Raw genomic sequence first — 19,206 nt, 5'->3', positions numbered from 1 at the left:
ACAATTTTGGGGGTTTTGGTTGCGAGTCCACTGGCTCATTGAGGGTGGTGTGTGCACCACCCATGGCAGATGTGCGATAAACTATCAATTAAGATAGCATTGCATCAGTTTCCTGATTCTGCAGGTGACAAGTCGCCCATTTTGACCTACCCACAGAAAAGCTAACAAAAAATGCCTTCTTCATATTTTCTTTTTTTGTGTATGGTTTTGAAAAAACCTTCACAATACATTTAATACAAATTTACAAAATTACATCATCAAAAACAGGTAAGAAAAATGGAAATATTAAAACTACATTCTCAATACATACATTTAAAAGACAGGTCCATTTCATCCGAGACAAACAAAACAATTTCGTGCCAGCAGTATTTTTAGACTTCATCAATTTCACAAGTCCAAATACCAGGGGAGTTTTAAAAAAACATAACAAAGAAGAACCATTTAAAATACAAGCAAATAAAAATGGAATTGCAATTAAGTGCAGATAGTTCATAAAAGCAGCCAAGTCAATCCCTCCGAGGTGTTCACACTACTTAGACAACTTTTCCACAAATGTTCTTTGTCATCCGAGTCAGTAGAGAAGACCCATTTCTTAAACTAAGCCTGTCCTTGTGCGTCTGCAGGGCTCGACACTCCAATACCAAGAGCCTTATGGTTTCCACTGTGCCCTCAGCCTTGCAGAACCTACATATCGCCTCCTCCCCGGGAATCTCCCCCCTCCTCAGCATCACTTCCTTTGCTCATAACAAGTTCCAGGGAAATCTCCTATGGAGAGGTCTTTAGACAACTCGAAGAGGGAGCAACGACTCCTCTCCTCTTATGCTCATGTGCCAAATGTTTCCGGGATGTATATGCATGAAAACGGTCTGTTGTATTAATCCAATCCTTATCGTACAGAGCATTTGTAACGTTATCAGGGTTATCAGTCGGTGCCTCTGTATCTAAATTGCATTCAGTTGGCAGACTCTCACCATATTCTCTCAAATGTATTATGTACTCAGAAGGACCGCCCAAGTTACCCTTCAATTCCATACATAGGGCCTCATACCAAGTTGGGCGGTAAGGGATACTGGGCACCGGTAAGGAGACCGGTGCCGGTAATCCCTTACTGCCCTACTACAAGGTCCCTTAGCAGGTCCCAAAAGGAATGGTGGGTCTGAGCCCCCTATGGGGGCTCAAATGGGAATGGGGAATGGCATTTTCAATGGGGACTTACCGGTCCCGCAAAGGTCGGACTACACCGGTAAGTCCCCATTGAACTATACCGGTGCCAGACCTGTTATTGGTGGCAGTCATGGCGCAAATATCGGAATGAGGGCCATAGTTTCATTTTTGTATACGATGACCCAATAATCAGGGAGATTACTGTCTGATACAGAGACTGGAGCCGACATTCAGCTCGAACCCTCGTTGATAATATACCCAATTCAAAACATATGGCTACTAAAGGGATAGCATTTGGTACGTTTAATACCCGTCTCCACATTACAGCCTCTATAGTGTCCAACCAAATGAAGGCGACCTTGTGCCACAATTCCATCCCCTACGTCAATTTCTTCATATAATAAAGTGGCGCACAAATGTAGACAAAATCATTTCTAGACTGATCAACTTGTCTATCAAACACAGCAGCACTATGTTCTACAGGTCGGCACTCACCCCAGGCACACTCCTCCTTGCCAGTGACCTTTTCCCTGCCCCTCTGGTGGTGCTGATGGCTGGCGAAGGTCCTGTTGTTGTCCTCGCTGTGCCGTCTTCCCCTATACCCCAGTGATGGCACTAGTGACTGTGCGGTACGGATCGCTATAATCTGCCAGTGTGTGCTTAAGACTTAGTGAGTTGGCAGCCTGGAACACGCCTGCACATTGGCGCACTCCATGCTGGCTGAATACCGGAAGAAAAAGGGGAAGAGCCCAATTTACGAAGCCTTTGCATGTGCCAGCTGAGTTCCCCGCCTGAAGAGGCACCGCCAAGTCAGTCTCATACTGACAGCGGCACAAATACATGCATTTATTTATTTATACATTTGTATAGCGCCCTTGGCGTCTGGGCGCTGGTTACAGCTTAGTATGTTACAGACAGCAGAATAAGTGCTGCTAATGAAATAGGAAGGTGTTTAGTTTCTTACGGAACACAGTGTAGGAGGGTTCCATTCTCAACGCAGGGGGAAGGGCGTTCAAGGGTGCGCCTGCATACCTGCTGAACTAGTGAGCTGTATCTGTTACCGTGGCTGGTGCCGCACCACACACTCGATCGAGCCGCGCACCTTGCTGAGGCAGTGCTGCCCGTTATTACAGTAGCAGAGCAGGACCACTGTCATGCAGGCTGACCGGAGCAATGTGCTGGCGTGACGAGCACAAGCGCCCCGTGATGTCACCGGCAGGCTTATTCTTATTCATGGGACTAGATGACTAGCACAGCAGCGCAGTCTTTCTCACGCTTGTCTCCCTTTTTGCGTGACTGAGGATGACTGACATTTAAACAAAGAAAGTTGCCAAAACATCACATCATAATTGAACTGAGTCTGAGACAATTAATGCGGTGCTCGGGAATGAGTCCCGGCGCCCGGCCCTGGCGAACACCCACCAATCAAGCACTGATTACTAGTCATCTTGGAGTGCCGTGACCTTGTGAAATGAACTCGTATTTGGTTGCAAAACTACACAGTGACTTGGCAATATCCTTGCAACGTATAATAGGAGGAACTTTATCCCATATATTACGGTAATTCATTTATACATTAATTTATTAATTTATTAATTCATTAATTCATTCAGGAACCTGCATCCTTATGCAAAGTAATGCAGTCTCTGTAGGTTTAAGCTTATGCCCCAGAGTCGCCTGCTTTACCGATGCTTACAAAACCTCTCCATTTGTTTTGTGCATTTTGAATTATTGAACAAATAAAAAAATACATGTGAAAAAAATATAGTTTAATTTATTACTAAAAAACGAACAGGAAACAAGGCAGTTAATAGGTGTAAAAAAAAAAAACCAGGGAACAAACAATGAACATGGCTGAAAATAATTGTGTTTGTAAACTTTGCAGCTGCCCAATGCCAACAATTGCAGGACAATGAAACGCTGACAATTGCGCAATGTTGACGTGACATGACATGCACCGCGTTAGGTGTCACTTAGTACCAGCAACGGTGAGGCACGAGGCCTGCAGGGGAGTGCTGCACACTTCACACACACGTGGCAACGTCGCTGTGCAGTGAGTGAATGTTTGAGGGGGTGTCTGGGTGTATGTGTGAGTCAGTATACAAGTGAGTGTGTGAAAGAGTGTGTGAGTTTGCGAGCTTGTGTGAGCGCGTGCGAGTCAGTGGGCAAGAGTGTATGAACGAGTGCGTGAGCGAGCTGCAGAGCTAGCGTCTGTGAATGATGAGCGAGTATTTTGAGTGCGTTTTCAAGTGTGAGTGTTTCCATGAGTGTGAGTGAGTCGTTACATACATAAAGTTCTGGATTTTATAGTAGGGATTATTAAACATTTTCCATGAATTTTTCAATGTTTTTTTTTTTTTAACTATTTATCAGCATTTTGGCAGATAATTCTTTTAATGAAGCCACAACTATTATGTTATGCATTTACTTAAAAGCATTTATTCATATTTGATTAGACTAGATAAACTATGTCTAGTCGTTATTACGCTGGAGACACCAAAAGGTGCCAAAGTTCGACTAAATTACAATTAAAAAATGTCTACACAGTACCAACAGGAAAAGGACTAGTTTCAGATGCCATCGCTGAGGGCACACTTTTATGACCATGACGCAGCGACTAAAGCAAATTCCCTTTGCAGGGCATAGGTTACACTTACAGAAAGTCCTAGCAGCTATACCACCCTGAAGAAAAGAAGAGTGATGTGGGAAGTGAGGCAACGCCTGAGATGAAAATCCATTCGATACCAATGGGGTTTACCATCCAGACTCTTCTTTCAAGTCAACGGGAAGACGGACACTCCATGTACAACTGGGGACAGGAAATGGCTGCTGGGACCAACACAAGCCTCGCACGCAGTCGCCCCACGCAGCCAAGATACAGTGCCCACAAAATGACGCGTGGATTAGAAGATTCCAGCAGCAAACCGGCGGTGAGGGCTCTGAGAACTCATAGATGATGTATCTGAAACTTCGAACTGGGAAAAAGCCGTATAACATTTGATAAGGGAAGGATTTTCATGTTCAGTTTTTGCTATTAGGCGATGCTCATGTGCCACCAATATGCCAAAAGGATTGCATTGGAGTACAGATTAGAGAAAGCTGGGATGTGAGGCAGGATACACAGCTTGTGGGTGTTATTTGGTTATTTACCCACTCGTTGACGGCCCATGCATATGCACATCCCTATGGCCCTTCCTACCCAGTACCTGCCGCTCCCTGCCCAAAAACATCATCCTGGTATCTCTTTGAGCTACCTCTATCAAGCAGTAACACCAAATTGTGTGATGTAGATGGCTTGCCAGTGTTGTTTCTAAACTGTATTCAGAGAGTGAATGGCTTGATTGCAGCCTAAATTAGCTACAGGTGTAATCAAAATGGCTTAACTAAGTGTGCCCTCAGCCACTTGAATTATAAGTAGAGCTTGTGTCCTTTCATTTGTTCCTTGCACTGAAGACGTGTTAAAGGAAATAACTGGTATACCAAACCATTTTTATTTGTGAATATGTTTTATTGGGCATTTATAATCCGCCTATACACAATGTGTGTCGAGGCGCAACAAGACACGAGGGTGGGGGAACAGAGAGGACAAAACAAAATCAATCCTAGTAGGGCTTCAGACATTCAGAATGTGCAAGTGCAGTAAGAGAGGTGCAGGGGAGGGGGGCGAGGGGAGAAGTGCCAGTAGGGCGGAAGCGCCCATGAGGAAAACCGAGTGCAAGGGGAGGCCAGGTGGACAGAGCCAGGTGAAAGCAGAGCGTGCAGGGGAAGGAAAGTCCACAAGCTAAGTGCGAGGTAAGGGGTTGGATGGGCTACAAGGGTGCAGGCCCAGTCAGGCTAGTGCAGGGGGAAGGGCAAGTGCAGAGTGAGGGGCAGGGTCAGGGGAGACCAAGTGCAGGGGTAGAGTGGAATAGGGGGGCCTGGTGCCCTGTAAGACTCTGGAGGAACCAGGCAGCCAGTCAGGAGGCAGACAGGGACATTAGCTGGCGAGGGGGAAGAGGGAAGGAGGAAGAGAAAAGGAAGGTCTTGGGAAGCTTCCAGAACTTAAGGAGATCCAGCTCAAGTCTGAGGGGGGCAGGGAGGCTATTCCAGAGGTAGGCACCTACGGGGGTGAGAGATCTACCCCCACTCTATGAAAATAGATATTAGATGAGCATTTACCATGCCTTGCTATATTATTCACAGGTACTCACACCATTTTCCAGCTGTTGCCAATTTATGGCAAGGTACTGCCAATTTGACAGTGGCTGGTAAATGCCTACCCCATGCGAACACAAAAGCCAAATCTTTTGGCGCTGCCAATGCCTGTTACATAAGGTTTGGCATTAGACGTTTGAGGCCATGTTGTGCCAGTTGGATGGTTGAGAGTTAAGAGGGGGTTCTGGAAAAGAAGGGACAGCTCTTCTAGTTTAGTCTATGCTTGTTACCTGTTGCTTGGGCTTCTGGGATCTGATTGAATGGTTAGGAGGGAACACGAGTGAACAGAAGGCAGAATCACTTGAAGAGGAGGGACATAACCGTACTCTGCCCTTCCTTTCTTTGACTATCCAGCTTGTTATACGAGCACTAATGCATTATTTGTTTGGGGTGTTTATTTGGCCTTTTGGTTCTTACTTTGATGTTTTCTGAAGGGGAGGGCATTTGTGAGGAGCAAGGGCACGTCTAAAAGCCAGAGGAATAAGGGCAGCACATTATTGAAATTATGGACCTGATCAGAATGGCCAAAGACATTTTGGTCCTTCTTTAGGGGCAATATTGGGTAGACAGAGTTGAACATTTGTATCCTCATCTTTCAGGATTTACATGTGGGAGTTAACAGAGCGGCCATCTTGAAGATGCTCCTTGATGTGAAATCTAGCCATCCTGCAAGAGATTGTACAGGAGGGTGGAGTGACCTCTGACGGGCCCAAGGGATCAGAGCTCACCCTCGAGTACTTTAAGATGAGATAGCTGCACCTTGAGGTGGATGGGGTGCGGGATCCTCTTACTCCAACACCAATCAATAAGGACAACTCAGTGGTTTGGCGAAGGGACGTCTGTTTAATGACAAGTACAAAAAACGGGGAAACATTAGGAAATCCTCAGTGATGCGATCGCCCGTCTCGCTTCGACTCCCCCCTTCTTCATTCAGACAGCAATAGTTATAGCAAATTCTCGTCATCATTGACGTGTAAAATTTGTCATGCAATTCTATTGGTTGGAAAAGGTCACTTAAGTATAGGTGCTATATCTGTATATGGTAACGGAGTGTGAGGATTGGATAACTCTTATCGGGTGGGCGTCTATGCCCATCCCTCTACATCACTCATGCTAGACGTCACAAAAAGTACGACGTCTCATTGGTTCTCCTAGCTATAGGACCCTTGATTACTTGGTGCATTGTGATTGGGTCGGTTACACCCCTAAGCATAAATCCCCACTTTAATTAGTAGCATGCAGAATGATCACCCAGATGTGGTGTGCCCCAAGATTCACCCAGCCTCCCTTCCATCAATCAGTACTTTAAGGCTATGTGTCAATTAGTTGGCTAGGGATGGCCTCAAAACTGTAGCTTCTTATCAGGAAAAGTTATGGCATCCTCTGGGTTTGGGTGATATCAGACGTTGGTACCTCTCCGCGCTTGGCTGGTCACGTGTCAGTACACCGTGAATCTGCTTCATTTTCCTTCTATTTGCGTATTTGATTCTCCCTTCAGCCTTGCCACCTGCCTGGCCTCCTTATCTCGACCTTCACTGGCTGGCAGCTATGCTCTTAAGTTTCGGTTCTTCGAAGTTGCCGCTCTCCTCCCTTCCTTGGGTTGATATCGAATTCCTAGGCATGAGCTGTTTCTTGCTAAATTTGGATTCCGCTCTTTCGTCTGGCTTTGTGCTGGTATATGAATCCTGGCCTGTTTGGCCCCTACCATCCTGGGCTTAATTCTGCTTTTGTAAAATGGATTCGCACTTGTATAAGGTGCTTCCTTGAGGTAGATATCTAGTTGGCGCTTGCCGTTCTACTCTTCTACTAAGCATAACAAGCAGTACTGTTTCCTTAGCTTCTTGCGTTCCAAACCTATTTACAGGTGTTAGCCAGTTGCATATTTTCATCCTGCTTTATGGTTATGTTTCTTTATATTTCAACATCATCTCTTCTTTAAATCCATTACATCTTTATTCATATAATTTCATCTTTGCGTGTCATCCTTTGGTCGTTATTTCATTCATCTGTAAATCTAGCCGGGCCCTTGTGTCGTCACCATTCACCTTCAATTAAGGCCGTTTGGGTCTCTTCTGGGACAGTATGCAAGTAGTCTTTATTTTGTGTACGGTTGTCTCAATGGGTACCGTGCTACCCATGGTTGTCTGGTTATTGGCACTTCAACAGGTATTGCTCTTCCGATGGGCACCGGACAGAGCCCTAGCGCGGCTCTCTGTTGGTTTATTTGCTCCTCATACGTCACATATCTCGGCAAGTATGTTCCTGGTGTTTCAAAATGGGTGGCTGGAGTGCAGGCCATATCTGGGACCTCCTCTACAAGATGCATTTCCTGTAGCAGGACAAGTGGCATCTATGATCTACACCCTACGACAATACTAGACCCCAAGATGCGGAAGGTAAAGTGAGGGGGCAATCTTACGTAGCCCGGCTTTCCCATTTAAAGGACAGGATTTTATGATTGGTGCATTGTACGGTCTGAGTGAGGGTCAAAAGAGTCTTTATGGCCAGTGACATCAGGTTTTGCTGAGGGAGATCTCTTGGTAGCCAGCGAGCGGGGAATGTACAGCTTAGGAGGCAGATATAAAGAAAGACTTGTGCGCGCTAGAGCGTTGTGTGATGAATCCGCGGGAGTCATCCCCCCTTTATTAGGGAAAGCCTCTTCCCATGTGGCCGGAGAATGGCCACATCTACCGGATCCTGACCCTGGGGGCGGATACTGGGCGGAGTTAACACAAGGGGGTACCACGATATCCCGAGATATCCCTCAGAGAAACACGGCATTCCTCCATACCTCTAGATACTGTCTTTAACCCTACCACCCCTTCAAATCCTTTATTTGGATAGAAGAGATTTTACGCCGGCATGTTTCCAATTTCCCAAGATGTTCGGCTAAATCCGCCAAATATAGATTGAAGAGTAGAAGTGCAAAAATCCACCCCTATTTAACACCACCAGAATTAACTATTGTGAGCGTCAAGGCACCGTCACTATCCAACGGAACCCGAACTCTATTGTTGGCATGGAAGAGTTTCAGAAAGAATAACATTACAGCAGGGCAACCCAAAGCTTCCAACTTCGACCATAAGCGCTCCCTCGGGACTAGATCAGAGCAGATTTAAAATACACAAGCAATGTGTCGAGACCATGCCATTCCTCATTTCTCGTATTATCTATCAACACATCCATAGCTCTTAAGGTATGGACTGTAGAGGAGCCCAGTCGGAATCCCGTTGGTAATCTATCCAGAATATTGCCAGCCCCCACCCATTTCTGGAGACGATCCAGGATGAATGAAGCAAAAGGTTTGCCTGGAATCTCCAGCATCGCCAGCAGTCTATAGTTCTCGGAGAGGGCCCAGTTACCTGCCTTAAAAACGGGAACAAGATGGCGGTGTGCCACGAAACCGGTATAATACTCTCGGTCATTACTTTCCGGTAAAGAATCTCCAATACCTTTGCCCAGTGTTCTGGGTCACTCTTAAGTGTTGTGGTTGCTAGCCCGTCCGGACCAGGAGATCTTAATGCTTTATTTATTTATTTATTACTATAGCGCCGAAGCTCGCAGGCATCAGGGCGCATTACATGAAGACAAGGACAACAGAAAAGTGACGGGACACTTAAGTTTCTTTATTTTGCTAGCAATCTCCTCTTTGCTAATCGTAAATCGGCCCGCCTGCCAGTTTTTCCCTGCAGGATGACTTGTCTGAGCCGGGGTGGTTTCAATGTGGCGAATACACCAGGCTTCGTTCCCTGGATTAATGGTGTTTTTATGTACATTGCCCCTGGCAATGCCTAGTGCTTGCCATATCTTTCTAGAATCCCCGAGCATAACACGTTAACCGTTTTTTTCTGCCATGCCTGCAATCTCTGAGATTGACGCCACCATCTAACCCATGTTCGGTATTTATTTTGTATAGCTCCAATCCACAGAGAAATATTAAGGGTGGGCAATTTACCCCTAACTTTACATATCTCGCACCTCATCAGTCTTTTTTGATCTCTTATTCTTTTGTTATAACAATGGCGCTTATCAGGGTCTGTTATCAAAGGATTTCTATATTGTGCGACTTTAGACGCAAATGGAGAGAACCATCTCTCAATTTCGTCCACCGTCATATTCTTCAGATCAACGTTAAGTTCTGTGTCCGACTCTTGTGAATACTTTTTTGCAAGTTGTATGATATAATATAATATGATAGGTTATTTATAACACGCTTAATACCCATAGGATTCTAAGCGTGGACCCGGGAATCGAACTTGTGTTGCTCTGTGTCGTCTTGCCTCCAAGGTGAGCACGCTGCCCCCGAGCTATCCTCTTGGGTATGTTTCTCTCAGACCAGCTAATGCTGCATGGTTAACATATGGCACACCTGTGGCCGCGTGGGTCTTTCTATCAGCCGTCATAGTAACTATCATAGTTACTATGGCATGATCAATACATCATTAGGATAGACTGTCATATCAATGATACATTGCATTAAGTTATAATTTGTAAATAAATAATCTAAGGTTGGCTGTTCGTCACCCACTCTCCAAGTGGTCTGTCCCGGTGTGTTACCATTCGTACGGCCATTAAGAATATAAATGTTCCAGTCGCTAAGAAAACTTGACCACTTCTGACCTTGGGAGTTGGAATCAAAACATGTCATTTTCAAGTCCCTTGGCACACCGGAAACAGGGGTAAACCTATCAGGGCAGTTGCAGCGGGCATTTAAATCCCCTCCAACAAGAATACCCCCTTTGTTTCCCTCTCCCCACCAGTCAGCCAATAGCGTATCCAGGGCATTCACGATTCCATCCGTGTAAATGCCCCCAGGTGGATCCTTAACGCAGGCCACTAGTAATCCTATCGCCTTATCATCCATCGTACTTTCAATCTCAGCTGCCAGTGTATAATCGGTGCATTCGGTTGCAATAAGCAATGATTCTAAGACATTTCAAAGGGTGTCTTACGCCGATCATGAGGCCACCATATGGGCGCCCAAGAATCCCTTTTTTAGCTAGCACCTATCTAATATTGAATCCATCAATATAGAAATGGCTTAACAGCCAAGTTTCCTGCAATATAAAATATGGCTAGCAGCTGAGCACTTAACAGAGTCACTACATCCCAAGAGATGATTAAAACCCCTTTTGTTCCAAGTAGAAATATGAATATTTCATTGTTCTTTTGTTGTTACAGTAGGAAGTGCTGCAGCAAGTCATCAAAGTACCCTCTGGACTTCATCCATACTGTCCCCCTCTTCAGTGCCCTTTGTCAACCTCCCCATAGAAAAAGGGTTCATGAGAGTTGGTTTGCCCTCAAGGGCAGGTAGCTCAGGGTCAGAAATTGTCGGATCCACGTCCAACTCAAGGCCAAATTTATGTAGTTGGTGTTTATGGTTCTGAATTAGGGTAACAGCCAACAAGCTTGCTGAGGGCACACGTTTAGCATTTGCATTGGAGCACTTGAGTGGTTCAACAAAGTCAAAATCCTCAGGAACTAACAAACACGCAAAAGAGGGATTTTGTGCATCCTGCTTAGAAGTAGTGAATGGTTCCAACGTCTATCTCTCTCCCTTTGGTGCATCCTTTTAAGTGTAAAATTGGGTGCACCCATATCAGGATTTTAAGATAGTTGAGCAACGTTATGATCATGGCTATTACGAAGGCAACCCGCAACCCTTTTCCTGTCCGGGGTGGAGCAGTCATGTTGTCTACTCTCATTTACTTCTTGCCTTTCCAGTTGTTCCCCTTCGGCTAATAGTTCCACATCATAATCATTATTATCTGAGGACTTGTCACGGTCTAATATCCAGCTTGTCAAAGTACCTGCCCTTTTGTCGGTCCTCTTTTTCCCGTCGAGCGCACTTCTTTCATGCTCAGTCTGATTTCATCCCCTTGTTGTTCCGTTCAGCGGAAGCATCACCATTCAAGTTCTGAGGGCATCTGTGCGTTAAATTAACTTTACGCAGTTGACGATTTTCTTTACGTGAAGTATAGGTCATCGGGGAAACCATTACTGGGTCTTCATTCTGGTCTCCTGAGAGGATCAGCTCCCTATCTACCGTGTCCTTATTTACATTTAAAGGTTGTGATTCAGCCATTTTAGGCCTCATTTTCACACTATCTAAATTAGTCTCAAGTGTCTCAGTGTGGACAGAGGGCGACTCATGGAAGGCACTGTTCACGTTCACCCTGTTTAAGCTCTCGTTAATCCGCCCACACAGTTTGAGTAATATCTTCATGGCAAACTGTAATGTGGACGGGCTGGACTGTATTTCAGTGAGCTGGTCTACCGGTGAGGAGTGAATGGAGTGAGATAGGGTAGAATCCAGTTGTGGACATAGGTTAGGCTGATACTCTTGCCAAGTTACTCTTCTAAGTTTGGGATACATTTTTCTGTGGGGAAGAAGTGTCTGCCGCAATGCCCTGCATCTTTTCAATGGCCACCATACTTCTTTGAAGCGAGTAACCTAGTTCTAAAGGTGAATTATTATCAATATCACCTAAATTAGAACTTACATCAGGCTCAGCAGTCTTACTATCCCACTGTGTTTTTTTAGTCTGTGCGTGATCTTGCACTTAAACTTCCAGTTGAGCGACTGGAAAAAAAGATGTTATTAATCCATTAGTTGTTTCAGTTGGTACCTAGTTGAGATCAGTATCAGATCTCAAAGTAGCAGTTTGTGTAGCCCGGGTGCTCCCTTGGATATTATTTCCTTTACCCCTGCATGTACTGCCATGGTTCGTGCATGTTTTAACTGGCATTTTCAGCGTTCGAAGGTGCTCAAAATACATTTATTTGTAGCTTATAGTTTCTTAACCGAACTCAGGGACCCTGGCACATCGGGCCAGCGAGAAAGCACTCAATGAAACACTCACTTGAATGTGCGCGTGCCCCAGTGTTTGTATCTTTCTCCTTCCGGGGGCGGAACTTTGTATTTCAGACCAATCCAATGAATGAAGTGCCACCAATGTTGTATCCGAGCTTGCTTTGAGCTTGTATATCGGTGGGAAATGGGTGTTAAAGTACATTGTGCAATTTCCAATGAGTGAACACCATAAAACGCCACCAGAGTATGAAGCAGAGAGACAGCACTCGATGAAGCACTCGCTTGAATGTGCGCGCATTCCATATAAGAAAAACCCTGTCAGGAGAGTATACCGGGCATTTAAAGTCACAAGTGGTTTGTACAAGAGAACAAGTGTTTGCATTTAAGAAAGGCCCTGGCCAGAGAGTACACCAGGTAAACCCAAGTTGTATAGGTGTACATATGAGAAAATTCCTGGCAGGAGAATATACCAGACATTCCAAATAAAAAGCGTTTGTAGATGATGAAAACAAGTGTTTGCATATGAGAGAATCCCAACAGGACAGTATACTGGGTTAGAACAAATTGGTCAATCTATAAAATACACTGAATGCGAAAATCCTGATAAGGATAAATCAGGAAATAACCATTGTGAAACCCGGCAGGAGAGTACACCGGGTAGTCTATCACGTTTCAGACTAAATTTTTAAACAAACTATATTTGATCTAAAGGAATTTAAGGAACCTGTATAAAGGTGAGTGAAGAGAAATCCTGGGTAAGGGAATCACCCTCTATAAACTTTATCCTGCTGGAAAATTGTTTTGGAGTTAAGCATTTTCTTTTTTGTACATACGTCTTCCAAGGCCAAATACATTGCCCTTTTCACCTTATAGTTTATTTTGCAACTGTTAGGGTCAGAATAGTACTTTGGACGCAAGACAGCTTGCTTTGGACATCTTGACAAAAGACCGACCCATTTGTTTTGTTTTAGGTAGGGAAAATACCTCTTAAAGCAGGGATAGAGAGGCATTTTCCAAACCCATTTTTGTTTAATAAAAGGCTATGGCCAAAACCATGAATCACACCTGTTCGCGTTTCATTCCTGACCCTTCACATATGGTGTCAGAGGGTGATCGTGCTCAGTTTACACAAACCGGGATCCCACACGATTAGTATACAGTTTGACCCCAAGGTTGTTAAATCTAGAAAAGATTGGACTAACTTCCTTTTTTCCACCAGTATGTTATCCACCCGTGGAGCAAATACTGATCAACCCCACAGGTGCTCCAACTATAGGATGGACATCACCTTTCATCTTTTAGCTCCACAGGCTATTCTCCCCATGAAGACCATCTTTTTTGTCCCCATGATTGTGTGGTGTAGGTGAGAGACAAAGCGATAGTCTCTTTAAATTGTCAGACAAGCTTCCCCACCAACTTGTCCATTTATGTTATACCCCACAGAGGAGAGTTAAAATTCTACCCCTTCTCTCCTGCAGAGATGAACTGAAATTTGTCTTCTTAAATTTCTCTCCAACTCCCATGAAGATCAGCAGAGGCGGGGTATTGGGAAACCCAGGGTTTGAGATCTCATGGGAATCACCCACTGAGGAGACGCATAGAGAGACTAAGAGAGAATACCTGGAGAGCTCATCTAACGAGAGTGAAACCCCAGAAAATGTTATCTATCCAGAAAATGTTATCTATCCCTTAATAGAGGAACTGGATTATACGCAGACCAAGGGTGAGTCCTTGTGGGAAATGGCCAGAGCTCTCAATGGTTTAATATCTTTGAAATGTTTCTCCCCTGAGAAATAGAACCTGAGACCAACGAGAATTCCACTTCTCACTCCAAGAAGGTTAAAGTTACCGAATCCAAAGAGGAAAGTCTCACCCACTCTATCCCCTTAGACCTTAGCTTCCTTATTATCTTCCATTGGGGAACCCATATATAATCTTCGGCTTGAGTGAAGATACAAAGAGACTGGAGAACCACCAATCTTGTTAAAATCCCCTATTGCCCTCGAGAACTGGGAAATCCCAAAGACTCCAGTGATATAGAGCCAGACACGGACACCCTCATAGTAGGAGAAGAAGATGAGAAACCACCTTCTGGATCCTCGTCTCCTACTAGAGACAAACTAGATCCCTTACGGGAAATGTTTGGATTTCCTTTAAGGCATTGCCCTTCAGACCAGGAGGAGAAAAACACATCTACCCCAGAGACACCCCTCAGTGGCATACAGGGATCGGAGACACCTGATGAACTGAAAGAGAGTGGACTAGGTTTGAACCCTATAGAAATAGGGAGTGAAAATGGAGATGTACCATCTGTTATTCCCCCCATCATCTACCTTGCACCAGCAGTTGTGTTTCTCTTGTAAAGAGAATGATCATCCAAAGAAACATTTCCCCCTGAATAGGATTGATCTCCCCACCATATCATCATTAAACGATTCCAGTCAGGATGGGCAAAGTAAGGAAGTGAGGGCTGAGCCATCTTATATCCAGAGAAATACCTAACTAAAGGGAGGAAAAATAAGAACAGGAGAAGATCCAATACTTTCCTCTAAACATGAAAGAAAACCTCCTACCAAGTACCCGTCACTCTAGAGGTGAACCTCCTCTGGGCCCAACTGGATGTGGAAACAAAGGGTGTGCCATACTTGCAGAAAAACTTCCCCGGGGATGCAAAAGGATGGGAGAAGAAAGAGTAGGCTGTGTCCATGGTCATGTAGAAAACCACCTACAAACCCAACTCCCGGTTACCTTCTTGGGAAAAGAAGTAGATTTTACAGTGGCAGTAATCTCCAACTTGCCAGCCCAAATAGTTATAGGGAGTCGGGCACCCCAGTTTGACCAGTGAGTCTCGCAGATGGCCCAAATCATAATAAGAACCTACAGGGGTGGACCTCCATGTTTCAAAGAATAAACGGACCCGTAGGTGGCAGAACCCATGCCTTGTCTCCTTGGAGAAAAGGACACCCTAAGTAATGTCAGCAACTCTCCCCTTTCTTATTAGCCTTTTGCATCTTGGCAAGAAGAGGGATTCTCCCCAGAAGGTCCCAGCTGCAATGGGAAAATCCAGTATGAATGGCCATTTCTAAGTGTTGAATTCCCTACTCTAAGCAGGGGGGGGAAGCTTGGGCAGGAAGCCAGAAAGTTAGGGGAAGGGAATGTGATGAATCTGCGGGAATCATCCCCCTTTCATAGGGAAAGCCTCTCCCCAAGTGGCCAGGGAATGGCCACATCTACCAGATCCTGACCCTGAGGGTGGATTCTGGAGGAATGATTACATGGGGGAGGTAACACAAGGGAGGGGGGTACCTAGCTATCCCTCAGAGAAACGTGGTATTCCTCTATACCTCCAGATACTTCCCTTAACTCTAGCACACATTGAACCATCATGGCTTATTGCCAAGCTGCCAACATCAATATAGCTATGAAAGATGCACTGGCGAAAAAACGGATTGATAGGCCCTTTAATCCTCCCCCTTCAGGTACTGGGACGAGAAAGAGGGAAGGAGTAAGCAAGATAACCAGAGCTGGAGAACCAAATCCAGGGTCTAGTCATTGGAGTTGGCAATGGTGGACCAGGAGATTCATAAGTACAACAGCTGATGGCAATGAGAGCTTTTTCGGCATGCAGAGAGCAATCGGCTCAGGCTGCAGCGGCAGAATGGAGACGCGTTATTAATGTGGTGATAGCAGTTACCATGAACATTTCTTGACCGAGTAAGAGGAACCAGTGATTTCTAGCCTGCATCACACGGCAGGCTCAGTGAGAGTCACAGGAGGTAACTCATGCCAGTGCGGAGCCAGGAAGAAGGGTACAAAAGAAACGCCAATCTGCTTCAGGCTCCACACATGGAGAGGGAAGCCTGAACAGCAAAGTGGAGACACAGCAATACCGCAGAACAACCAGAGATAGGGAGAGCGGCCCACTATGATTCACGGAAGCCACGCAAGTGAACCCGAGCAACCGAAAAACCATCAATACCCAGTAAGCCATCCAAGGAGACGTTGGGGCACTGGACGAAACCAGAAGGAGCCCAAAGGCTACTACCGAACAGGGGGGCCCATAATCGGAAGGTGGGAAGCCCAGGAAGGGTTGATATGGGTTTAAAGACAAAAGGGTAAGATCAAAAGATACAATATTCCTTAAAGAAACAGACCAGAATACAAGTAAAAGACTGTCACGTTTGCAAGTCTGCGCATTATGCATATTAGAAGGGTCCTGGCAGGAGAGTATACCAGGCAGACCCAAGCTGCAAGTATATGTGTATAAGAAAAACTCTGGCAGGAGAGGATGAGGCCGATTTAGGTTATATGAGGAAAAGCCCTAGCAGGAAAGTATACCAGGCATTTCAAGTTACAAGTTTTTTGTATATGAGAAGAATTGTTTGCATATAAGAAAAGCCCTGATAGGAGATTATACCAGGAATTTCAAGTCACAAGTGAAAAAGTGTTTGCATTTATGAAAAGCCCTGGCAGGAGAGTATACCAGGCAGACCTAAATTTTAGAGGTGTGCATACAAGAAAAGTCCACATCAAGTCATCAGCTTAAAATGAATACTGTCACTGAACAAAAACAACCACCCCAGATATGTGATGTCATCAGTGATGTCACTGAAGATGCCATTTGTGATGTCATCTTTGATGTGCTGGGTGTTAGTGTTAGCAGTGTATAATGGTGGCACGCGTTATGGTTGCTCAGTTTACCATAAATGGAGAATTTCTTGGGTTTTTCGATTTTACTTGTAACCAGAACATCCCTTTAACAAGGTGTTTTCACTTAATATCATAGGTTTTTATGAGGTGACATTTTTCATGATGTTTCATCACTGTATATAAGTTATTAATAATTCCTCTTTTAACATATATGAAAGAAATGTAAACCTCATTTAACAAACATATTTTTTTGCTGATGTTTGTCATTATCAGCAGTGCATGTTGGGGATGCAAGTCATGGTTGAATATCCGAGGGCATGAGGTTGGACCATGAGCACAGCCCCACCAAACCACCCCTGTTATCCACTGCACCTAACCTGCATCCTAGTTCAGTGTCCACTATACCTTCATAATGTGACCAATGGCCAGTGCTCACAGCTTGCAGACATGCAGCATTCCCCAATAAGCAAATCAGAGTTCATATTTATCCTATTTTTTTGCAAAGCTTGCTTAAAGGTCCTTGTTGATGCTCCTCATGCAAGTTTGCTGAAATCCTGTTCAGCACTTTAGGCTGCAGCCGCGACCAGATCTTTTTTCCTATTCAAAACTAGGGCTTCAGCCATGCTGCATGCCCCAATAAGCAAATCGGGGTAGACATTTCTCCTTGCTGAGGGCTAGGCCCACTGCCAAGACACCAAAGTTATAGCACTAGTTTTTGTACTTACATTCTGACACTTAGGAAAAACTTTGAGATACTTCCTGATGCTCCTCGCGCATGTTTGCTGCAATCCAGTCCAGCACTTTGGGCTGCAGCCACGAACATAACTCGATTAAAAAAAATGTTACCACATAGCCGGTCCCTAGTGGCCATGTTCAATTTAACCCCATTGCCGGTCCCTCATGCTCATGGCCAGCAGACAGAATGTCCGGGTCATGGCCGTTGCCCATGACCCGGACAATCTGGCCAATGGCTGTGGCTACAGACTATACCTCAGTCACCAACAGTACATAACTAATTTTTGTACCTACATTATGACACTTTTCTCAAAATAAAACACAGACACATTTGCAAAACCATGCTTTTGGGTCCTTGCCAATGCTCCTTGCACGACTTTGCTGCAAATCCGTCCATTTTTTATTTTTTGAAAAGTGTCAAAATGTACGTACATAGAATAGTCATGTAACATAGCCCCCACTTGACAAACTCCATTCATACTTTGCACACACATTCCAGGTATAATCCTTCTGCAAGGTTCTGTGCATATTCGTCAAACAGCACCAAAGTTATAAGCCATCTAAAACTGTTGCGACCCCCCTCTAATTTTTCCCCCTCTTGACAAGATCCTACCAGACTTTCTACAAACACTCCACTGAGTCTAAAATCATTTTGCAGACTTTTGTGCAGATTCGTCAAACGGTACCAAATGTATAAGCATTTCTTTTTTTTTTTGGACCTCCACTCTCATTTTTCCCCCGATTTTGTGAAACAGCACCAAACCTTCTGAAGCCATTCTGGGGGGTGAGTTGTACACTGATATTGCCTAATTTCATGCCGTTTCATTGAGTGATGCTAAAGTTATAATCTGTCCAAAAACTGCTTTTCACCGACCCTGTAATGCAGAAATATGCATGGAAATCCCAGCGGATCTGTGATTTTTGGCTTTTTATGGCATATCCCATCCCATCCTCATCACCCCTCAACTGCCCAGACATTTTTTTTATTAGTTTGACAGTTGTAATGTGTTTTTTAATATGTTTTGAACGCGATGTTCGCTGACTACGGGCGCAGACCGCAAATCCAACATGGTAACCGTTTCAAAGGTTTTGACGCTCCTCACATTTTTTGTTGACCAATCAGTGAGCGACTGATTGGTCGAGAGGTGTCCGCAGACTCCAAATTGGGAAATGAGTACGCGGACTGGACCCAGATATCACTAATTTATCTTTACCTAATTTTTGGCCATTTAAAAAAAAAACTACTGGACAGATTTACAACAAATTTGCAAAAGCACGCTTTTGGGACTTACACGCTGCACCTCGTGTAAGTGTGGCGCAAATCCGTCCAGCGGTTTGGGCTGTAGTTGTGAGCACATTTTCTTTTTCATTATGTCTATGAGGATTTCAAAAGTTTTGGGACCCCCATATAACTTTGCCCCCTCTTGATAAAACCACACCAGACTTTGCACAATCATTCAGGGGTGGCCATATACTGGTTTAGTAAGGTTTGGTGGGGATTCGTCAAATAGCACCAAAGTTATAACCCACCCAAAAAGTGCTCTTCCTAGGAGTGAGCATCTTAACTAACTACACGGCTGCTACCACAGGCCCTGTAATATATATATATATATATATATATATATTACATGGCCACGGTAGTGGCCATG

The 19,206-nt window shown here is 44.7% G+C and overlaps 1 protein-coding gene across 5 annotated transcripts in view; it reads right to left on the bottom strand.

Annotated features, from left to right (window-relative positions):
• SLC38A1 (solute carrier family 38 member 1) overlaps positions 1-19,206 on the bottom strand; it is a 697,300-nt gene that overhangs the window by 642,552 nt on the left and 35,542 nt on the right. Inside the window, exon 1 of one of the 5 annotated variants that reach the window (XM_069629836.1) lies at positions 1,660-1,683. The exons of the other annotated variants lie outside the window; for them this stretch is intronic. The gene's annotated coding sequence lies outside the window, so the exon portion shown is untranslated. Of the gene's footprint in view, positions 1-1,659; positions 1,684-19,206 lie in introns of those variants that run through there. 5 annotated transcript variants of the gene reach the window in all.

The sequence above is a fragment of the Ambystoma mexicanum genome, chromosome 12 (genome assembly GCF_040938575.1).
Source record: "Ambystoma mexicanum isolate Mex_15411 chromosome 12, UKY_AmexF1_1, whole genome shotgun sequence".
In the NCBI taxonomy this organism is placed as follows: Eukaryota; Metazoa; Chordata; class Amphibia; order Caudata; family Ambystomatidae; genus Ambystoma; species Ambystoma mexicanum.
Note: the sequence above shows the minus strand (reverse complement) of the source record. Positions and strands in the feature narration are given on the sequence as shown.